Source organism: Rhineura floridana, chromosome 3, assembly GCF_030035675.1.
Source record: "Rhineura floridana isolate rRhiFlo1 chromosome 3, rRhiFlo1.hap2, whole genome shotgun sequence".
Classification (NCBI taxonomy): domain Eukaryota; kingdom Metazoa; phylum Chordata; class Lepidosauria; order Squamata; family Rhineuridae; genus Rhineura; species Rhineura floridana.
In genome coordinates, this window is record NC_084482.1 from 102,762,697 (window position 1) to 102,772,610 (window position 9,914).

Consider the following 9,914-nt stretch of genomic DNA (forward strand, 5'->3'; position numbering starts at 1 on the left):
CGAGGAAAAGTTTATTTATGTGTGAATATTTTTTCCTAGCCTTGCATTTACTCTACACCAAAATGTAGCATGGGATTTTCTTTTACCCCACCCCCCCAAAAAATGTTGGTAGAAATTAAATGCAGAAAATCTTGATTGTTTTAGAGCACAATTTTATACACACCTACTTAGAAGTAAGCCCCATTTAGTTCATCTGGATTTACTCCCAATTAAGTATGTATAGGATTGAGCTCGTGATATATTAAAGAGCACTATAAGGTTAAAAGGTGGTAATCCTATTCATGCCAAGAAAGTGTGGTTGCATTGTAGGTAGCTTTTCTAGGACAACGCATTTCAGCAAATAGCTTGACTAGGGCTGCAGTCCAATACATGTCTACTCAGAAGTAAGTTCCATTGGGTTAAATGGAACTTATTCCCAGGTAAGTGTGTATTGGATTGCAGGCTAGAGCTAATGGCGGGTGGGGAGAGAGAGAAGTATGTGGTGGGTAAAAATATGTTCTAAACCATTCGTGTAGATAGCTTTCCATAGCTTTCTAGCCAAGAGATCAGTTTTACTGAGCAATCCGACGGATTGGATAAGCCTTTATTCCCAGTCATTTCCACTGAACCGATTACTGTCAATGTAAAAGTGTGTTTTCCAGCTATATAGTTTTCTGTACTGACTCGCTGGCACAGCACTGTATCATCCCTCCAGTTCTTTTTTCTTCCTCTTCCTGAGAACGCATCCTGACCTCTTCAAACTGGATGCTGTTTAGCCATGAAAACCACTGTCAGTTTTTATATGAATTCAAGATAATATGTATGTTTGGGGCTTTTAGTTTGCCTGCAGTTCCTTTTGCTGTCTTGCATCTTTCATATTATAGTTAACCATGAGCACAGAATAGACACAAAGAAAAAAAAATTAAAGATAAGGGTTGTAATTAACATCATAAGACTGCAGAAACAATCATATGCCCCAGAGATGTCCTGTCATTCTTTGTTTTTCCCTGTTGCATTTTTAAAGTGGTATATTTTGTTGGATGTTAAATGAAAATGAATATTTTGGTCCATCTCATTATTTGTGTGTCTGTTAAAATGGCATCTCTTGAGTTCATATGAAGCACTTGTAACATAAGCAGCATTAGACTGACAAAGTGGGCTTGGTGGGGGCGTGGTTTGCCGGAAAACAAGACAGATGCTTAGTCCTGTACCTCCCTCTGAATCTGGATAAAATTAATTTGGATGGCAAAATAATGTAACAATCTTGATGATACAATAGCATGAACCTAAGGGATACGTGTTTGCGCCCATCATGGTCTTCAGCTAAACTTCCTAGACTTCAAGATGAACCTGACATAGAGAGCTGTCAGAAGCAGATGGTGAAATTGACAAAGAGCATGCTGCTGGAGGAAAGGCTGCCAAAGGCATGAAACTGGTAAGTGTTACTGGGATCACTATGGAACCTGATGAATATATTGATAAAAATCATAAAGCACTCTCCCAAGACTGGGCAATGGCGCTGGAACCATTGGATACTAAAATCTCTGCTCTCAGTTTGAAATTGGATGATATAGCCAAGATGGTTAATAAAGCTATGAACCTGGGCTTAGAGCATCAGCCCGCAGTTTTGAAACTTAAAATGATGACTGTGGATCTAGACTACTGCTTAGCTGAACAGGAGGATAGAAACTGCTGTCAAAGGATCTGCTGGTGAGGGATCCCTGAACGTGAGGAAGGGACAGATATGCTGCAGTTCTTGGCTGCTTGCTTTAATACCCCGCAGCTTGGATTTACTGTATTGGCAGAGGACTTTGAACATGAATATCAGGCCTTGGGCCCCAGAGCCCCCTCAGAGAAATGCCCACACAATATTATTTCCCATTTTGAAAGATGCAAGGTCAAAACCAATGTTTTTAAAGCACTCTGCTTTAAAATATATAGATCACCAGATCAAGGTGTTTCAGGATGTGAGCCTAGAGACTCTGAAACTGCAAACAATTCAGATACATTACTAGGGCACTATAGGAGGTCAGTATTCCCTACCGTTCGGGTTTTCCTTTCAGACTGATAATAACTTACAAAAGCCAGATGATGACTGCTCCTTATGAGGGATAGGCTGAAAAAAATCTTGCACAAATTGGAATAAATGTACTTGCTGAGGTCTGGCAGTGGCAAGATTCAATGTATGGAAGAAAACCAGTGCTGGAAAAGGAAGGAGAAACGTGATAACAAAAAAGCGGTGGAAGCAACAGACGAATCATTGTAATATTTCACTGTGCTGCCCTTGGGTGGAATGGCTGGACTAGTACAAGTGTCATCAGTAACGTACTCATTTTGAACAGCTTTCTATTCTGGGACGATCACACGTTAACATCTTTTGAGGACAGCTCCAAGCCCCCACATACCCTCTGATGCCAGCAATATAACTGTTGTTCCTATGTTTACGGAACAGGGTCAGAGAGGGATTTAATGGTTTGTAGTTTATTGTTCTGTGTTCTGTATTTATGTGCTAATAGTAGGGTGGTTGTAGAGTACACGTTTTGAGTGTGTTGAGGGGAAATTTGAAGATGTACAGGGGTCAAGGAGTGTGTTTGAGCAGAATCATCACACCTGACAGTATGGCAGGTGATCAACTTAACATAGTTTCTTTTAATGTCAATGGGCTGGGTACGGTGATTAAGAGGGCAAAGTGGAAATGGCACTTAAACAGGAAAGCCAGCATGTCGTACTCTGATAAGAGATGCTAGGAAAAAGTCAGGAGTGATCTTGAAAGAGAAGTTGCTGGGGGAACAAGTGTGTGCTCCGGGCACCTCCAAATCAAGAGGAATGGCTTTCCTTTGTCCAAGAAAATGTTTGTTTGCTAGAAAGCACTCTTGATGATGGAAGTTGCTACATATTTGTTAAAGGTTCTGTGAATGGGGAGTGTTATACCCTTGCATTTCTGTATGCCCTGAATAAGGGGCTACTGGGATTCCTGAGAGATATGTTTAATAAATTATCCTTGTTCAATAAAGGACATTTGATAATAGGTGATGATCTGAATGAGGTAATGAATCCTAGCCTTGATAGAAGCAACAAGAGCCTGCTAGGATCTGGTGGTCTTTCTAAACTCTTGTGACCTTATCCAGGACTGTGAATTAATAGATAGCTGGAGGGAACAGCACCCCTCAGAACGAGATTACATGCTTCACTACTCAAGATTTAGGTTGCACTCCCACATAGATTTTATTCTTATTGACAAGGGAGTTTGGAATAAGGTGGGGTGTCATGCATTGGCACAATAGCAATTTATGACCATGCCCCAATCTCTTTACTGAGAGAGGGAGCAAGAAATAAAAGAGGTAATTGCTAGACAGAAGAATGGGAAAACACTGGAACTAATAGTTTTAGCAGGAAATTTTATAAGTCCTTCAAGGACCAGTTGATCCCTCATTTACAACAGTTATTTAATCCTATCCTGAATGGAGCAGATATCCCAGACATTTGGAGGGAATCGAGGATAGTGGTTTTGTTAAAACCAGATAAGAATCCAATGCAGTTATGGTCTTACCACCCAGTATATTACTTATCAATTGTGATGTGAAGTTGTTAACTTCCATCACAGTTAACCATTCAAATACTTTTATTGGCAATCTGATGGATACAGAGGAATACCTAGAAGCCAGACCGCTGATTCTATCAGGCAAATCTTGAACATAATGTATAGAATGAATGCAAGACACCAAAAGGCTGCTTTGATGTAACTTGACACCTTTAAGGTATTCGACAGTGTGGAATGGATTTTTATTTTTTTTAAAAAGCTTATTCAGTGGATGAAATTTGGGAAGAAATTTGAGCAACTCATAAAGCATTTATATTCCACCTATAGGGCAAGAATTAGAGTTAATAGATCTGATACTCGTTCTATTTGCATCCAAAGAGGCACAAAGCAGGGCTGCCCATTGTTCTCCCTGCTTTTTGCGCTTATCATTGAGGTGTTGGTGATCTAGATAAGATCCTCCCTGGCAACTGAGGAAGTGAAAACTGAAAACAAGGAGCACATTATCAGTTTATTTGCAGATGACACACTCTTGTCGGTAGTGAATATTCCACAGGCCTTACTACCTATTGGTACTATATTTATGGAATTCAAGGTAGTGGCAGGTTTAGAGATAAACTGGTCCAAATCTAAGCTTCTATGCCTTAATCTCTCCTTAAACAACTGGACTTGTAAATCAGTTCTGGTTTAGAATTATGCCATGGTGACTTTTAATATTTAGGAGTAGTTATTACAAAGGACTGACAGCAATTTAAAAAGAGGTACTTTCACATAGTGAACAGATAAGTGATTTGGCACTTACATACCTGGAAACATGTCCCTCTCTCTTGGTTTGGTTGATGTGCGGCTGTTAAGATGTCACTTCTACCTAAGCTCCTTTTCATTTTCCAGGTGTTGCCAACAACCATTTCCAATAAGTGGTTTAACTCACAGCAGAAGGCTATTAAGAAGTTTGTCTATGACGGCAAGTAGAATTGTGTTGCTAAGAACACACTGTACAGCCCCAAATGAGGGGCAGACTTGGACTACCACACTTGCAGTCTTACTACCATGCACAAAACAATTATTTCATATACAGTAATCACAGTCTCCAAGTTGATAGTGTGGGTGGACTTGAAGTTAAACCAGAATCCTTTTAACTGGAGGGCCCTCCTGTTTCAATTAACAAGTTGGTTTTACAGAGAATTGAGAACTCCTTCCTGAGATCTACTATGGTCATTTGGGGAAAATGGATGGAAAAAGTTAGCACCATCAGTATCTCCTCTTGTACCTATTTTGGAGCATGCTAATTTTAGACACGAAGACAAATACCTCCAATATAAGGGGTGGGAATCGAGTGGGATCGTTCATCTCTGTGACCTTTACAAGAATGGACAGCCCTTGTTGGGAGCTAAATTGCTTTTGAAAGTCAGGGATTTGAAGACCTCCTGGGTTCAGCTTCAGCAGATTTGCTTATTTGCTTGTTCTCTTCTCAAACAGGGGTTGTCGCTGAGAAAACTGGCATGGTATGAGCATCTGTGTGTGAATGTGGATGATAGTTTTAAAGGGTTAATTTCATGTGTATACAAGGCTCTGATTGGGAAGATGGCTGGAGACTCTATGGGTATGAAGTGGGGATGGGAGTTGGACCTGGGTTGTGAGCTACCAGCAGAGACTTGGAATGCTATGTGGGTGAAAGCGCCCTTTAAACCGATGTCTGCTAACATTCAATAAGGGGCATTTAAGATAGTCCATAGATGCCACTGGATGCCGCTGAAATTGCACAGCATAAACCTGACCATCCCAAGAGATTGCTGGAGAGGATGTGGGGAAGTTGGATTCCCTCTTTCACTTGTGGTAGGAATGGAGCTTTGTGTGTAACTACTGGGATGGTGTTTTTGCTAAAATTTCTGATATCACAGGGCAATTGCTGGAACCAAAACCCTCATTGGCCCTGTTATTGATAGACAAATGAGAGGATTCTGATAGGGAACTGGTTGTTCTTTTGCTTGCAGCAGTTTGGCAGGAGCTGGCATGCCACTGGAAAACTACAGGATTCTCAACAAAAGGGTGGCTAAATAAAATTTGGGAGATGGCACGGCCAGAATGCCTAGCTTTTCAGAATAGGATAATATTTGGTAGAGCTAAAATGACAAATTTGACAGAATCTACCCCCTTTTTTTTGTCCTGTGTGAACCGAGAAGGTACTTTTTACAGCCTCAGCTCACCCAAATACAGTTATGGTGGGGATATATTCAGGGAATGTCTGAGGATTCTATAGTACTTATTGTCTCTGATTGATTTCATATCCTTTTTTCAATGAGTGTTTGCAACTTTTTAAATCCGTGCCCCTCTGTCTTCCATAGTGTATCAATCTGTATGTATTCTCCTATATTTAGTTCGTTTACTATGGTTTTGTTGTATTGTTTCTTGTTGTTTGATGCTCTCTAAAAAAATTATAGTTCTTCCCTACTTTTGCAATCCCGTCCCCCATGACAATCAGAACATCTTGTTTTGGTGTGTGATCAATTTCTTTCTGTACTTTTGCATAAAATCTCTCCAATTCCTCTTCTTCTGTGTTTGGTGTTGAAATGTAGACTTGCATGATGGTTATGGTAATAAGTTTCCTGTTTAATCTAATTGATATCACTCACTCAGACCTTGTGTTATAGCTCTTAATTGCTTTTGCTACATCACTTCTCACTATTAAAGCAACCCAATTTCTTCTTAATTTCTCATTTCCTGCATAAAATATTTTGTAGTTGCCGGATTGAAAATGTCCCATTCCCATACATTTTAATTCACTTATGCCAAGTATCGTAATGTTGATGTTTCCATTTCTTGTTTGACAATTTCTAACTTTCCCTGGTTCATACTTCTCACATTCCATGATCCTATTGTGTACATCATACAACTATGGACTCTCCTTTCGCATCTGTGCACATCAGCCTCTGGGCTTCCATTCGTCTTTGACCCAGTGGCATCATTAGTCACAGCGCTACTTGTGCTTGTCCGTTGTTCTTCCCAAGTAGCTCAATGAGTGCCATCTGACCTGGGGGTCTCATCTTCCAGCACTATCTTGTGTTGCATTTTGGATACTCTGTTCATAGGGTTTTCATGGTAAGAGGGATACAGAGGTGGTTTACCATTGCCTTCCTCTGAGTTTGGATGCATCTTAGTCTGGTTTATCAGCTTTGACCATTCTGCCTTGGGTGCCCCTGCTAGGAGTGTAGCCTCTTGTTCTAGACTCCTGACGGCATTGCTCTCAGCTTCTTCAACACTCTCAAACCCCTTCACCATATTAAGGTGTGCATCCTAGAGGAGGGAGAAATAGAGGAGAACTTTTGTGGGGAAATGGGGCTTAGGAGATAGAAATGAAGCAGGAGAGAGTCTTACTAAATTCTGTGAAGCCAATAATTTGTTTCTTGCAAACACATTTTTGAGCAACCAAAAAGACGACTGTGGACATCACCAAATGGTCAATGTAGGAATCAAATTGATTATATAATTGGTAACAGAAGATGGAGAATTTCCATACTTTCTGCAAAAACAAGACCAGGAGCAGACTGTGGTACAGATTATGAACGGTAATATGGAAAATCAGAGTAAAGCTAAAGAAGAACAACAATCATAATGCCAAAATACAATTTAAATAACATCCCAGAAGAATATAAAGATCAAATAAGGGACAGATTTGAGGCTTTAAACCTAGTTGATAGAGAACACAGCTTGGAAAAGTTACTTTTTTGAACTACAACTCCCATCAGCCCCAGCAAGCATGGCCGCTTGTGGCAGTTGTAGTTCAAAAAAGTAACTTTTCCAAACTCTGATAGAGAACCAGAAGAACTATGGATTGAAGTCAGAGACATTATCAGGGAAGAATGCAAAAAGACAATACCTCTAGTTAAAAAGAGAAAGACCTCAATGGATGACTGACAAAACGCTTAAAATGGTTGAAGAAAGATGGAAAGCAAAAGGAGATAGAAAAACGGTTAGAACCTTAAATGCATAATACAGCGACTAGTACGTAGGGACAAAGAGAACTATTACAATAGTTATTGTTTAGAAATAGAAGAGGACAACAAAAAAGGTAGAACAAGAGCCCTATTCCAAAAGATTAAAGAAATGAAAGGGAAATTTAAACCAAGAGTAGGGATGTTGAATAATCAAGGAAAGGAAGATGGAAGCAATACACTGAATAACTCTATAAAATAGATGCAAGGATGACAGATTCATTCATGGAGGAACCGTATGATGAAGAACCAGAAATTTTAGAATGTGAGATGAGAGCTGCTCTTAAAATACTTGGAAGAAACAAATCACCAGGAACAGATGACATACCAAAAGAGTTGCTACAAGTTACTGAGAGTGAATCTGTCCAAAGTTTGACAAAAAATTGTCAATAAATATGGAAAACTAAACAATAGGCCACAGACTGGAAGTGTTCAATATATATGCCAATTCCAAAGAAAGGGGATCCCAGGGAATGCAGTAATTATCAAACTATAGCCTTAATATCCCATGCAAGTAAAGTAATGCTCAAGATTCTATAACAAAGGCTCTTAATATATGTGGAGCAAGAAATGCCAGATGCCCAAGCTGGATTTAGAAAAGGAAAAGGTACCAGAGATCATATCACAAACACGTTGGATAATGAAGTGGACTGAGGAATTTCAGAAGAAATCACCCTGTGTTTTATAGATTACAGCAAAGACTGATTGTGTAGATCATGAAAAACTATGGAATCCTTTAAAAGAAATAGGGGTGCCAAAGCATGATAATTGTCCTGATGCGCAACCTATACTCTGGACAAGAGGCTACTATAAGGACAGAATATGGAAAAACCTATTAGTTCCCAATCAGAAAGGGCAGGGCCGACCACAGGCATGCCGGGGCCCTTGGGCACCAGCCTGCCCCAGGCCCCGGCACTCCCCTTCTGTGATTCATGGCAGGATTTGTACAGCGGATCGCAGGGCGGGAGATCCCAAGCTGCTCGCCATTCCCCCACTCTACTTACCTTTCTCTGTGCTGTTTTTTTGGCTGCATGCACTGCACACACATTGCTGCCATCAATCAAGATGGTGGCAGAGGCTTCAGCCCCTTAGGAAAACCTCGGCCTCCATTTTGATTGATGGCAAACCTGTGCGCACAGTGCGCGCAGCTGCAAAAAGCAGCAGAGAGAAAAGTAGGTGACGCGGGGGAATGGCAGGTGGCTTTGAAGTTCCTGTCCTGCTATCCGCGGCAGCAATCCTGCTGCGGATTGCGGAAGGGGAGTGCAGGAGCCCCTCAGGGGCCGTTGGCCAGTGCCCCACCTGGCCACCTTTTAGAACCAGCCCTGAGAAAGGGTGTGAGACGGGGTGTATTTTATCCACCCTATCTGTTCAATCTATATGCAGAACATATCATACGGAAAGCAGGACTGGACCAAGATGAAGGAGGTGTGGAAACTGGAGGGAGCAATATCAATAGTTTAAGATATGCAGATGATACCATACTACTAGCAGAAACCATTAATGGTTTGAAACGAATGCTGTTGAACGTTAAAGAGGAAAGCACAAAAGCAGGACTACAGCTGAATGTCAAGAAGACTAAAGTAATGACAACAGAAGATTTATGTAAGGTTAAAGTTGATAATGAGGACATTGAACTTGTCAAGGATTATCAATACCTTGGCACAGTCATTAACTAAAATGGAGACAATAGTCAAGAAATTAGAAGGCACCTAGAACCGGCGAGGGCAGCTATGAGACAACTAGAAAAGGTTCTCAAATGCAAAGATGTATCATTGAACACGAAAGTCAGGATCATTTAGTCCATGGTATTCCTGATCTCTATGCATGGATGTGAAAGTTGGACAGTGAAAAAACTAGATAAAAGAAAAATCAACTCATTTAAAATGTGGTGTTGGAGAAGAGCTTTGCAGATACCATGGACCACGAAAAAGACAAATAATTGGGTGTTAGAACAAATTAAACCAGGACTATCATTAGAAGCTAAAATGTTGAAACTGAGGTTATCATACTTTAGACACATACTGTAATGAGAAGACCTGATTCACTAGATAAGACCATAATGCTGGGAAAAACAGAAGGGAGTAGAAAAAGAGGAAGGCCAAACAAGAGATGGATTGATTCCATAAAGGAAGCCACAGACCTGAACTTACAATATCTGAAGAGGATGGTTTATAACAGATGCTCTTGGAGGTTGCTGATTCATAGGGTCACCATAAGTCATGATCAACTTGAAGGCACATAACAACAACAAAATCAATAAATATCAACCTTAAAAGTCCAACAAGTTGATGATCATTTATTTGTCTGCATGTATTTATTTTTTCTTAGGAGTTTCTTGTAGTTTTACCAAACTAATAGTGGATTAGTACTTTTTGTAGGCCAGGGAAAAAAATCAAGTGGAATGC